The sequence below is a fragment of the Argiope bruennichi genome, chromosome X1 (genome assembly GCF_947563725.1).
Source record: "Argiope bruennichi chromosome X1, qqArgBrue1.1, whole genome shotgun sequence".
Taxonomy (NCBI): domain Eukaryota; kingdom Metazoa; phylum Arthropoda; class Arachnida; order Araneae; family Araneidae; genus Argiope; species Argiope bruennichi.
This window is the reverse complement of record NC_079162.1, coordinates 122,829,997-122,844,564: the sequence shown is the minus strand read 5'-3', so window position 1 is coordinate 122,844,564 and position 14,568 is coordinate 122,829,997. Positions and strand designations below refer to the sequence as shown.

General features: G+C 26.5%; 1 long non-coding RNA gene across 1 annotated transcript; it reads right to left on the bottom strand.

Moving 5' to 3' along the window:
* Positions 1 to 1,911: 1,911 nt before the first annotated feature.
* On the bottom strand, positions 1,912 to 13,213 carry LOC129959156 (uncharacterized). Its single transcript, XR_008783413.1, has 4 exons — positions 13,154 to 13,213; positions 9,629 to 9,687; positions 5,787 to 5,845; positions 1,912 to 1,971 (listed from the first exon to the last, which is right to left on the bottom strand). It is a non-coding gene; the product is annotated as an uncharacterized LOC129959156 (long non-coding RNA).
* Between the last annotated feature and the right edge of the window lie 1,355 nt (positions 13,214 to 14,568).

The window sequence follows — 14,568 nt, the reverse complement described above, 5'->3', positions numbered from 1 at the left end:
CGTCAATCATTGTTTTTAAACATTACCCAGAAGCATGTATTATTTATCAATTAAAGTATATTATATCCATCAGCATGTGGTAAAAATCTACCGATGCAAATTATTACAAGTCAGTGCTCAATATTCAATACATAAAAGCAATTTTTCAAATACAAAAACACCACCAGAAACAGAAACATATTTAGTTGCATCAACATCAAAAAGCAAAAGTCAGGATGAGAATTATCAAAAATTGCATAGCAGCTATTAAATAACATTATGCAAACACTTTTATGCAGGATGGAATAAACCTCTAGCTATTGCAATATTTTCATGCACATGATGTGCATATTGCTATTCAAATTTAAGAATTCCAACAATATAATATACATTATACAAATTAGTAATGAGCCACATAATTAGTGTGAAAATGCAATAATTAAAAGAAAATACAAAATGAAAGCAATCCTACAACATTCAAAATTACTCTGTATATGTAATTAAGACTTCTGATGCATAGCAAGCAAATAGTATTAAGACTTCTGCTGCACAGAAAGCAAATAGTTTGGTGCAACTGTTTAGTCAGGATACATTTCATTCATTTCAAATATACGCATCTTGCATTTCTAGGCAGTCAATCTTCTTGCTCCAAGAGGAGTGAAGTTGTGGATACCCTATTTTGAGAGTTGTTGATTTTAGAATAAAAGCCATTCAACTACATATAAAATGTTTCGGAACTTAAAAATTGCTTTCCAAATGTAATTAATATGACTTCTGCAGAGCAAGTGAAAAATATAGTGCATTTGTCCAGTATCGATAGGTTATATTCTGTTCAAATATACAAAACTTATGCACAATACTTCTAATTCTAGACAAATACTTTCTGTCACATGAATCAAATTACTGTCTATTTCAGTACTTCCTGAATCAATTTATTTCCATCATTTAATTGCAAGAGATTTTTTCCTGAGATGAAGAATTTGTAAATTATTATCAATCCTCAAAGCAAATCAGAAACTAAATCACTGAAGGAGGTGGAAAACGAAGACTTTTAGTGCTCCAAAACATCTCTATAAAGATAATAGCACAGTGTATTTTTTTAAAAAAGTAAACACAAAAAGAAAATGTTAATTTTTGATTCTTGATATTTATCATAAAATAAATACCAAGAGTTCTTGGCTATAAAGGATCTCAAAAAACACTTCTGAAGAATTTTTAGACAGAAACATTGATTTGAAAAAGCAATTTACTAGTGTCTGCACAATAAATTTCAACACATGCTATCAACTGTATATAGTAACAATGAACTGAAGCAATAGTCTTATTGAAATCCGTAATTAAATCTTATAAACGTTCATTATCAGTTTTTGAGACTTTTTCTATTATATTAAGATATGCAACATTTTCCACTGAAAAATAGTATATTCTATAATAGTCTTAGATATAAACTTTTAGTTTCATTACTTTTTTATATTATAATAATTTGCAAATTAAATATCAATACGTACTGGAATGGTTGTTTATGAGCTAAATGGAGAATCATATATAACCCACTAGGAAATAAATTACATCCATCCACCTGTGGTATTTTTAAAACATTCTGATGCATTAAATTTACTTAACCTGTATTTTAAATCTGACATTATTCATTCTCTAATATAAAATGATCTCAAAATAATATTTATATACATTATAGTATTAATTTATTCAAAGCACAAAGATCACTTATTTAAATTGCACAAAATTGTATTTAAATGTGAAAAGTCTAGATTTAATTGTGTTTAAAAATATTTTATAATTTTGCCACCAAGAAGCATATGTCCAGTAAAAATTTGGGCATAATATTTGGGGCTTTAAAAGAATATGGATACACAGTAATTCAATGCAAAATACCATTTTTAATATTTCAGACAAAAAATAATTTATTACTTACCACTGTTCAACATACAAAATACATCAGAATATTCTCAAGTGAAATCCAAAAGTAACCATCTGAAATAGAAACATTACAATCAATATGAAAGAACAAAATTATCATAAGGAGTATGAAATATAAAAAGTGTTAGAATATATAAGTATTTAAAGCAATTTACCTCAAAACATTAGGCATAACAAAACTACATTTTATATTCCCTAACCAATATCGAAAATATGCCATTCAAAGAGAAGAGAATGATCAAACCAAAATTTCATAATATAGCAAACAGATACATTTAGTAAGAATTTGCATTCAGTTAACTGGGTTTAAAAGAATAGAGAGACACAGCACATTAAATAAAAGCAACCATTTTGAATATTTGAAATAAAATTTAATTTATCATTAACCATTGCTTAGTACTCAAAACGTGTTTAGAATATTCTCCAGTCAAATCCAAAAGTACTATATGAAATAGAAAGATATTATAATATATATAAGAGTTGAATCAACATCAAAGAGCAAAATGATTATGAGAAACATCAAGAGCCATCATAACAGCTATTGAATAACCTATATTATGATACTTTTAGACAGATTAGAATAAACCTTTAGCTATTACAATTACATGCACATTGTGTACTTAACATTTATATGGAGTGTCAGATTAATAAGATTTTCAGTGATGTAATATGAATTCAAACAACTATACATCAACTATTCAGTGCAAGTTTAATTCAGCGAAAATACAATACACACAGCACAAAAATATACTTTGCAAATCCAGGAAGGGAAAACTTCCCATTACATGAACAGCAAAATCAAGAGAGTGCAATCACAATAAACCTATAGTTCACAGGCCCCTTCTGGACTGAAATTATTTGTTACAATGACCCATTTCAGTACTTCCTCAAACTATTTATTTGACCTATCTAACCCGATGAGATTTTTTTTCTCAGATGAAGAATGTTTAAAAAGAATACAAATCTCAATTTTCAAGAGAAATTGGATACTAATTTACTAAAAAGGTGACAAAAGAAGCTCTGTAATCCCCATTTTCATCTTTATAAATTTAATCCACAGTGCATTTATATATCTTGAAAGCAATACCAGACAAAAATGATGCGTTGCATTAAATGCTTTCAGTCGCATTAAAATAAATACCAGATCTTATCATATGGCGATTCCAATAAAAGTTGCAATATTTTAAGTCACATCTTCTAAAAATACATTTAATAGACACTATTGTTATTAAAAATTTTTTAAAAATTAAATACTATATACATGTGAAACAAGAAAATAGAAACTATCTAAAGATAACAATTTCAATATATCTTAGAATAAAAATAAATAATTTCATCTGAAGTAATATATGTGTAGTTTATAAAATATGGCAAGATCTAAAAAAAAAAAAAAAAAAAAAAAAAAAACTCTAGATTTATTAGAAAATAGACGTAAAATATACTTAATGCAATTTACTTGCACAAATCATTAAAAAGAAAAACTTTCTATTTCAAGCAAAATATGTGATTAAAAGGGGAAAAAATCTTCAAATCAATCAAAAAATTACTAAAAATTTATTATATGATTTTGTTGCATGTTTATGGTGCACTGATATTTATTGTAAAAAATAAAAAAAAAATCAGTAAAAAATCATTTCACAATTATTTAAAAAATTCTGAACTAATTCAACAAATCGATGAATAGCAGAATAAGATTTTCATCATAGGCAGATACAATTTTACATCCTAATGAAAGAAAAGTGCAGAAAATACAACTTTCTGAGCATGGTAAAGAAGACATATTTTCATACTTTTTACTCTCTGCCTATAAAATTTACCTTTATCTTTACCTAGAGAAAGGCATTTAGCATCCTACAACGAAAAAATAGTACTTTTTGAAAAACTTTTAGACATAAAATATTGATTTAAATACTTAATTTGCATCATGATGATTTCCACAATAAATTTCAATACACGTCAATCATTGTTTTTAAACATTACCCAGAAGCATGTATTATTTATCAATTAAAGTATATTATATCCATCAGCATGTGGTAAAAATCTACCGATGCAAATTATTACAAGTCAGTGCTCAATATTCAATACATAAAAGCAATTTTTCAAATACAAAAACACCACCAGAAACAGAAACATATTTAGTTGCATCAACATCAAAAAGCAAAAGTCAGGATGAGAATTATCAAAAATTGCATAGCAGCTATTAAATAACATTATGCAAACACTTTTATGCAGGATGGAATAAACCTCTAGCTATTGCAATATTTTCATGCACATGATGTGCATATTGCTATTCAAATTTAAGAATTCCAACAATATAATATACATTATACTAATTAGTAATGAGCCACATAATTAGTGTGAAAATGCAATAATTAAAAGAAAATACAAAATGAAAGCAATCCTACAACATTCAAAATTACTCTGTATAAGTAATTAAGACTTCTGATGCATAGCAAGCAAATAGTATTAAGACTTCTGGTGCACAGAAAGCAAATAGTTTGGTGCAACTGTTTAGTCAGGATACATTTCATTCATTTCAAATATACGCATCTTGCATTTCTAGGCAGTCAATCTTCTTGCTCCAAGAGGAGTGAAGTTGTGGATACCCTATTTTGAGAGTTGTTGATTTTAGAATAAAAGCCATTCAACTACATATAAAATGTTTCGGAACTTAAAAATTGCTTTCCAAATGTAATTAATATGACTTCTGCAGAGCAAGTGAAAAATATAGTGCATTTGTCCAGTATTGATAGGTTATATTCTGTTCAAATATACAAAACTTATGCACAATACTTCTAATTCTAGACAAATACTTTCTGTCACATGAATCAAATTACTGTCTATTTCAGTACTTCCTGAATCAATTTATTTCCATCATTTAATTGCAAGAGATTTTTTCCTGAGATGAAGAATTTGTAAATTATTATCAATCCTCAAAGCAAATCAGAAACTAAATCACTGAAGGAGGAGGAAAACGAAGACTTTTAGTGCTCCAAAACATCTCTATAAAGATAATAGCACAGTGTATTTTTTTAAAAAAGTAAACACAAAAAGAAAATGTTAATTTTTGATTCTTGATATTTATCATAAAATAAATACCAAGAGTTCTTGGCTATAAAGGATCTCAAAAAACACTTCTGAAGAATTTTTAGACAGAAACATTGATTTGAAAAAGCAATTTACTAGTGTCTGCACAATAAATTTCAACACATGCTATCAACTGTATATAGTAACAATGAACTGAAGCAATAGTCTTATTGAAATCCGTAATTAAATCTTATAAACGTTCATTATCAGTTTTTGAGACTTTTTCTATTATATTAAGGTATGCAACATTTTCCACTGAAAAATAGTATATTCTATAATAGTCTTAGATATAAACTTTTAGTTTCATTACTTTTTTAGATTATAATAATTTGCAAATTAAATATCAATACGTACTGGAATGGTTGTTTATGAGCTAAATGGAGAATCATATATAACCCACTAGGAAATAAATTACATCCATCCACCTGTGGTATTTTTAAAACATTCTGATGCATTAAATTTACTTAACCTGTATTTTAAATCTGACATTATTCATTCTCTAATATAAAATGATCTCAAAATAATAATATTTATATACATTATAGTATTAATTTATTCAAAGCACAAAGATCACTTATTTAAATTGCACAAAATTGTATTTAAATGTGAAAAGTCTAGATTTAATTGTGTTTAAAAATATTTTATAATTTTGCCACCAAGAAGCATATGTCCAGTAAAAATTTGGGCATAATATTTGGGGCTTTAAAAGAATATGGATACACAGTAATTCAATGCAAAATACCATTTTTAATATTTCAGACAAAAAATAATTTATTACTTACCACTGTTCAACATACAAAATACATCAGAATATTCTCAAGTGAAATCCAAAAGTAACCATCTGAAATAGAAACATTACAATCAATATGAAAGAACAAAATTATCATAAGGAGTATGAAATATAAAAAGTGTTAGAATATATAAGTATTTAAAGCAATTTACCTCAAAACATTAGGCATAACAAAACTACATTTTATATTCCCTAACCAATATCGAAAATATGCCATTCAAAGAGAAGAGAATGATCAAACCAAAATTTCATAATATAGCAAACAGATACATTTAGTAAGAATTTGCATTCAGTTAACTGGGTTTAAAAGAATAGAGAGACACAGCACATTAAATAAAAGCAACCATTTTGAATATTTGAAATAAAATTTAATTTATCATTAACCATTGCTTAGTACTCAAAACGTGTTTAGAATATTCTCCAGTCAAATCCAAAAGTACTATATGAAATAGAAAGATATTATAATATATATAAGAGTTGAATCAACATCAAAGAGCAAAATGATTATGAGAAACATCAAGAGCCATCATAACAGCTATTGAATAACCTATATTATGATACTTTTAGACAGATTAGAATAAACCTTTAGCTATTACAATTACATGCACATTGTGTACTTAACATTTATATGGAGTGTCAGATTAATAAGATTTTCAGTGATGTAATATGAATTCAAACAACTATACATCAACTATTCAGAGCTGGTTTAATTCAGCGAAAATACAATACACACAGCACAAAAATATACTTTGCAAATCCAGGAAGGGAAAACTTCCCATTACATGAACAGCAAAATCAAGAGAGTGCAATCACAATAAACCTATAGTTCACAGGCCCCTTCTGGACTGAAATTATTTGTTACAATGACCCATTTCAGTACTTCCTCAAACTATTTATTTGACCTATCTAACCCGATGAGATTTTTTTTCTCAGATGAAGAATGTTTAAAAAGAATACAAATCTCAATTTTCAAGAGAAATTGGATACTAATTTACTAAAAAGGTGACAAAAGAAGCTCTGTAATCCCCATTTTCATCTTTATAAATTTAATCCACAGTGCATTTATATATCTTGAAAGCAATACCAGACAAAAATGATCCGTTGCATTAAATGCATTCAGTCGCATTAAAATAAATACCAGATCTTATCATATGGCGATTCCAATAAAAGTTGCAATATTTTAAGTCACATCTTCTAAAAATACATTTAATAGACACTATTGTTATTAAAAATTTTTTAAAAATTAAATACTATATACATGTGAAACAAGAAAATAGAAACTATCTAAAGATAACAATTTCAATATATCTTAGAATAAAAATAAATAATTTCATCTGAAGTAATATATGTGTAGTTTATAAAATATGGCAAGATCTAAAAAAAAAAAAAAAAAAAAAAAAAAAAAACTCTAGATTTATTAGAAAATAGACGTAAAATATACTTAATGCAATTTACTTGCACAAATCATTAAAAAGAAAAACTTTCTATTTCAAGCAAAATATGTGATTAAAAGGGGAAAAAATCTTCAAATCAATCAAAAAATTACTAAAAATTTATTATATGATTTTGTTGCATGTTTATGGTGCACTGATATTTATTGTAAAAAATAAAAAAAAATCAGTAAAAAATCATTTCACAATTATTTAAAAAATTCTGAACTAATTCAACAAATCGATGAATAGCAGAATAAGATTTTCATCATAGGCAGATACAATTTTACATCCTAATGAAAGAAAAGTGCAGAAAATACAACTTTCTGAGCATGGTAAAGAAGACATATTTTCATACTTTTTACTCTCTGCCTATAAAATTTACCTTTATCTTTACCTAGAGAAAGGCATTTAGCATCCTACAACGAAAAAATAGTACTTTTTGAAAAACTTTTAGACATAAAATATTGATTTAAATACTTAATTTGCATCATGATGATTTCCACAATAAATTTCAATACACGTCAATCATTGTTTTTAAACATTACCCAGAAGCATGTATTATTTATCAATTAAAGTATATTATATCCATCAGCATGTGGTAAAAATCTACCGATGCAAATTATTACAAGTCAGTGCTCAATATTCAATACATAAAAGCAATTTTTCAAATACAAAAACACCACCAGAAACAGAAACATATTTAGTTGCATCAACATCAAAAAGCAAAAGTCAGGATGAGAATTATCAAAAATTGCATAGCAGCTATTAAATAACATTATGCAAACACTTTTATGCAGGATGGAATAAACCTCTAGCTATTGCAATATTTTCATGCACATGATGTGCATATTGCTATTCAAATTTAAGAATTCCAACAATATAATATACATTATACTAATTAGTAATGAGCCACATAATTAGTGTGAAAATGCAATAATTAAAAGAAAATACAAAATGAAAGCAATCCTACAACATTCAAAATTACTCTGTATAAGTAATTAAGACTTCTGATGCATAGCAAGCAAATAGTTTGGTGCAACTGTTTAGTCAGGATACATTTCATTCATTTCAAATATACGCATCTTGCATTTCTAGGCAGTCAATCTTCTTGCTCCAAGAGGAGTGAAGTTGTGGATACCCTATTTTGAGAGTTGTTAATTTTAGAATAAAAGCCATTCAACTACATATAAAATGTTTCGGAACTTAAAAATTGCTTTCCAAATGTAATTAATATGACTTCTGCAGAGCAAGTGAAAAATATAGTGCATTTGTCCAGTATCGATAGGTTATATTCTGTTCAAATATACAAAACTTATGCACAATTCTTCTAATTCTAGACAAATACTTTCTGTCACATGAATCAAATTACTGTCTATTTCAGTACTTCCTGAATCAATTTATTTCCATCATTTAATTGCATGAGATTTTTTCCTGAGATGAAGAATTTGTAAATTATTATCAATCCTCAAAGCAAATCAGAAACTAAATCACTGAAGGAGGAGGAAAACGAAGACTTTTAGTGCTCCAAAACATCTCTATAAAGATAATAGCACAGTGTATTTTTTTAAAAAAGTAAACACAAAAAGAAAATGTTAATTTTTGATTCTTGATATTTATCATAAAATAAATACCAAGAGTTCTTGGCTATAAAGGATCTCAAAAAACACTTCTGAAGAATTTTTAGACAGAAACATTGATTTGAAAAAGCAATTTACTAGTGTCTGCACAATAAATTTCAACACATGCTATCAACTGTATATAGTAACAATGAACTGAAGCAATAGTCTTATTGAAATCCGTAATTAAATCTTATAAACGTTCATTATCAGTTTTTGAGACTTTTTCTATTATATTAAGGTATGCAACATTTTCCACTGAAAAATAGTATATTCTATAATAGTCTTAGATATAAACTTTTAGTTTCATTACTTTTTTAGATTATAATAATTTGCAAATTAAATATCAATACGTACTGGAATGGTTGTTTATGAGCTAAATGGAGAATCATATATAACCCACTAGGAAATAAATTACATCCATCCACCTGTGGTATTTTTAAAACATTCTGATGCATTAAATTTACTTAACCTGTATTTTAAATCTGACATTATTCATTCTCTAATATAAAATGATCTCAAAATAATAATATTTATATACATTATAGTATTAATTTATTCAAAGCACAAAGATCACTTATTTAAATTGCACAAAATTGTATTTAAATGTGAAAAGTCTAGATTTAATTGTGTTTAAAAATATTTTATAATTTTGCCACCAAGAAGCATATGTCCAGTAAAAATTTGGGCATAATATTTGGGGCTTTAAAAGAATATGGATACACAGTAATTCAATGCAAAATACCATTTTTAATATTTCAGACAAAAAATAATTTATTACTTACCACTGTTCAACATACAAAATACATCAGAATATTCTCAAGTGAAATCCAAAAGTAACCATCTGAAATAGAAACATTACAATCAATATGAAAGAACAAAATTATCATAAGGAGTATGAAATATAAAAAGTGTTAGAATATATAAGTATTTAAAGCAATTTACCTCAAAACATTAGGCATAACAAAACTACATTTTATATTCCCTAACCAATATCGAAAATATGCCATTCAAAGAGAAGAGAATGATCAAACCAAAATTTCATAATATAGCAAACAGATACATTTAGTAAGAATTTGCATTCAGTTAACTGGGTTTAAAAGAATAGAGAGACACAGCACATTAAATAAAAGCAACCATTTTGAATATTTGAAATAAAATTTAATTTATCATTAACCATTGCTTAGTACTCAAAACGTGTTTAGAATATTCTCCAGTCAAATCCAAAAGTACTATATGAAATAGAAAGATATTATAATATATATAAGAGTTGAATCAACATCAAAGAGCAAAATGATTATGAGAAACATCAAGAGCCATCATAACAGCTATTGAATAACCTATATTATGATACTTTTAGACAGATTAGAATAAACCTTTAGCTATTACAATTACAATTAGCTATTACAAATCTCAATTTTCAAGAGAAATTGGATACTAATTTACTAAAAAGGTGACAAAAGAAGCTCTGTAATCCCCATTTTCATCTTTATAAATTTAATCCACAGTGCATTTATATATCTTGAAAGCAATACCAGACAAAAATGATCCGTTGCATTAAATGCATTCAGTCGCATTAAAATAAATACCAGATCTTATCATATGGCGATTCCAATAAAAGTTGCAATATTTTAAGTCACATCTTCTAAAAATACATTTAATAGACACTATTGTTATTAAAAATTTTTTAAAAATTAAATACTATATACATGTGAAACAAGAAAATAGAAACTATCTAAAGATAACAATTTCAATATATCTTAGAATAAAAATAAATAATTTCATCTGAAGTAATATATGTGTAGTTTATAAAATATGGCAAGATATAAAAAAAAAAAAAAAAAAAAAACTCTAGATTTATTAGAAAATAGACGTAAAATATACTTAATGCAATTTACTTGCACAAATCATTAAAAAGAAAAACTTTCTATTTCAAGCAAAATATGTGATTAAAAGGGGAAAAAATCTTCAAATCAATCAAAAAATTACTAAAAATTTATTATATGATTTTGTTGCATGTTTATGGTGCACTGATATTTATTGTAAAAAATAAAAAAAAATCAGTAAAAAATCATTTCACAATTATTTAAAAAATTCTGAACTAATTCAACAAATCGATGAATAGCAGAATAAGATTTTCATCATAGGCAGATACAATTTTACATCCTAATGAAAGAAAAGTGCAGAAAATACAACTTTCTGAGCATGGTAAAGAAGACATATTTTCATACTTTTTACTCTCTGCCTATAAAATTTACCTTTATCTTTACCTAGAGAAAGGCATTTAGCATCCTACAACGAAAAAATAGTACTTTTTGGAAAACTTTTAGACATAAAATATTGATTTAAATACTTAATTTGCATCATGATGATTTCCACAATAAATTTCAATACACGTCAATCATTGTTTTTAAACATTACCCAGAAGCATGTATTATTTATCAATTAAAGTATATTATATCCATCAGCATGTGGTAAAAATCTACCGATGCAAATTATTACAAGTCAGTGCTCAATATTCAATACATAAAAGCAATTTTTCAAATACAAAAACACCACCAGAAACAGAAACATATTTAGTTGCATCAACATCAAAAAGCAAAAGTCAGGATGAGAATTATCAAAAATTGCATAGCAGCTATTAAATAACATTATGCAAACACTTTTATGCAGGATGGAATAAACCTCTAGCTATTGCAATATTTTCATGCACATGATGTGCATATTGCTATTCAAATTTAAGAATTCCAACAATATAATATACATTATACAAATTAGTAATGAGCCACATAATTAGTGTGAAAATGCAATAATTAAAAGAAAATACAAAATGAAAGCAATCCTACAACATTCAAAATTACTCTGTATAAGTAATTAAGACTTCTGATGCATAGCAAGCAAATAGTATTAAGACTTCTGCTGCACAGCAAGCAAATAGTTTGGTGCAACTGTTTAGTCAGGATACATTTCATTCATTTCAAATATACGCATCTTGCATTTCTAGGCAGTCAATCTTCTTGCTCCAAGAGGAGTGAAGTTGTGGATACCCTATTTTGAGAGTTGTTGATTTTAGAATAAAAGCCATTCAACTACATATAAAATGTTTCGGAACTTAAAAATTGCTTTCCAAATGTAATTAATATGACTTCTGCAGAGCAAGTGAAAAATATAGTGCATTTGTCCAGTATCGATAGGTTATATTCTGTTCAAATATACAAAACTTATGCACAATTCTTCTAATTCTAGACAAATACTTTCTGTCACATGAATCAAATTACTGTCTATTTCAGTACTTCCTGAATCAATTTATTTCCATCATTTAATTGCATGAGATTTTTTCCTGAGATGAAGAATTTGTAAATTATTATCAATCCTCAAAGCAAATCAGAAACTAAATCACTGAAGGAGGAGGAAAACGAAGACTTTTAGTGCTCCAAAACATCTCTATAAAGATAATAGCACAGTGTATTTTTTTAAAAAAGTAAACACAAAAAGAAAATGTTAATTTTTGATTCTTGATATTTATCATAAAATAAATACCAAGAGTTCTTGGCTATAAAGGATCTCAAAAAACACTTCTGAAGAATTTTTAGACAGAAACATTGATTTGAAAAAGCAATTTACTAGTGTCTGCACAATAAATTTCAACACATGCTATCAACTGTATATAGTAACAATGAACTGAAGCAATAGTCTTATTGAAATCCGTAATTAAATCTTATAAACGTTCATTATCAGTTTTTGAGACTTTTTCTATTATATTAAGGTATGCAACATTTTCCACTGAAAAATAGTATATTCTATAATAGTCTTAGATATAAACTTTTAGTTTCATTACTTTTTTAGATTATAATAATTTGCAAATTAAATATCAATACGTACTGGAATGGTTGTTTATGAGCTAAATGGAGAATCATATATAACCCACTAGGAAATAAATTACATCCATCCACCTGTGGTATTTTTAAAACATTCTGATGCATTAAATTTACTTAACCTGTATTTTAAATCTGACATTATTCATTCTCTAATATAAAATGATCTCAAAATAATAATATTTATATACATTATAGTATTAATTTATTCAAAGCACAAATATCACTTATTTAAATTGCACAAAATTGTATTTAAATGTGAAAAGTCTAGATTTAATTGTGTTTAAAAATATTTTATAATTTTGCCACCAAGAAGCAAATGTCCAGTAAAAATTTGGGCATAATATTTGGGGCTTTAAAAGAATATGGATACACAGTAAAACAATGCAAAATACCATTTTTAATATTTCAGACAAAAAATAATTTACTACTTACCACTGTTCAACATACAAAATACATCAGAATATTCTCAAGTGAAATCCAAAAGTAACCGTCTGAAATAGAAACATTACAATCAATATGAAAGAACAAAATTATCATAAGGAGCATGAAATATAAAAAGTGTTAGAATATATAAGTATTTAAAGCAATTTACCTCAAAACTATATGCATAACAAAACTACATTTTATATTCCCTAACCAATATCGAAAATATGCCATTCAAAGAGAAGAGAATAATCAAACCAAAATTTCATAATATAGCAAACAGATACATTTAGTAAGAATTTGCATTCAGTTAACTGGGTTTAAAAGAATAGAGAGACACAGCACATTAAATAAAAGCAACCATTTTGAATATTTGAAATAAAATTTATCATTAACCATTGCTTAGTACTCAAAACGTGTTTAGAATATTCTCCAGTCAAATCCAAAAGTACTATATGAAATAGAAAGATATTATAATATATATAGAGTTGAATCAACATCAAAGAGCAAAATGATTATGAGAAACATCAAGAGCCATCATAACAGCTATTGAATAACCTATATTATGATACTTTTAGACAGATTAGAATAAACCTTTAGCTATTACAATTACATGCACATTGTGTACTTAACATTTATATGGAGTGTCAGATTAATAAGATTTTCAGTGATGTAATATGAATTCAAACAACTATACATCAACTATTCAGTGCAAGTTTAATTCAGGGAAAATACAATACACACAGCACAAAAATATACTTTGCAAATCCAGGAAGGGAAAACTTCCCATTACATGAACAGCAAAATCAAGAGAGTGCAATCACAATAAACCTTTAGTTCACAGGCCCCTTCTGGACTGAAATTATTTGTTACAATGACCCATTTCAGTACTTCCTCAAACTATTTATTTGACCTATCTAACCCGATGAGATTTTTTTTCTCAGATGAAGAATGTTTAAAAAGAATACAAATCTCAATTTTCAAGAGAAATTGGATACTAATTTACTAAAAAGGTGACAAAAGAAGCTCTGTAATCCCCATTTTCATCTTTATAAATTTAATCCACAGTGCATTTATATATCTTGAAAGCAATACCAGACAAAAATGATGCGTTGCATTAAATGCTTTCAGTCGCATTAAAATAAATACCAGATCTTATCATATGGCGATTCCAATAAAAGTTGCAATATTTTAAGTCACATCTTCTAAAAATACATTTAATAGGCACTATTGTTATTAAAAATTTTTTAAAAATTAAATACTATATACATGTGAAACAAGAAAATAGAAACTATCTAAAGATAACAATTTCAATATATCTTAGAATAAAAATAAATAATTTCATCTGAAGTAATATATGTGTAGTTTATAAAATATGGCAAGATCTAAAAAAAAAGCAACAACAAAAAAACTCTAGAATTATT